At 38.9% G+C, this 357-nt stretch overlaps 1 protein-coding gene across 1 annotated transcript in view; it reads left to right on the top strand.

Moving 5' to 3' along the window:
* GALC (galactosylceramidase) overlaps window positions 1–357 on the top strand; it is a gene marked incomplete at its 5' end in the record, with an annotated part of 28551 nt that overhangs the window by 7526 nt on the left and 20668 nt on the right. The gene's annotated exons all lie outside the window — the stretch shown is intronic.

Raw genomic sequence — 357 nt, forward strand, 5'->3', positions numbered from 1 at the left:
TTCCTGCTTTTGAATTTTGAGCTGTGTTTAGCTTAAAGACTCCATTAAAGATGGAAAATTTAGAAATGAACTCATTTTCTGTCTGTTTACTTAAACTATGCTGCATATCTTTTGTGTTCAGATTTGGGTGTAGTCCTGTGTAAATTAGAAAGAGCTGTAAGCTTCACTGAACATGACTTACTCTCACTCTCCTGTGTCATTGCATTGCAACAGGGCCCATTCATTAGGCCACATCTTGAAGCCACAGTGTGTTTTCAATGATTTCTAACAAACTGTAGGCCCACTAGTAATAGTGTCATGTAACACTGCTACTGTTGTAGAGCTCAAGCAGCTCTAGTGTTCTTTTCCGCAAGAAGG

This window comes from Acanthisitta chloris, unplaced genomic scaffold, assembly GCF_000695815.1.
Source record: "Acanthisitta chloris isolate BGI_N310 unplaced genomic scaffold, ASM69581v1 scaffold18641, whole genome shotgun sequence".
In the NCBI taxonomy this organism is placed as follows: Eukaryota; Metazoa; Chordata; class Aves; order Passeriformes; family Acanthisittidae; genus Acanthisitta; species Acanthisitta chloris.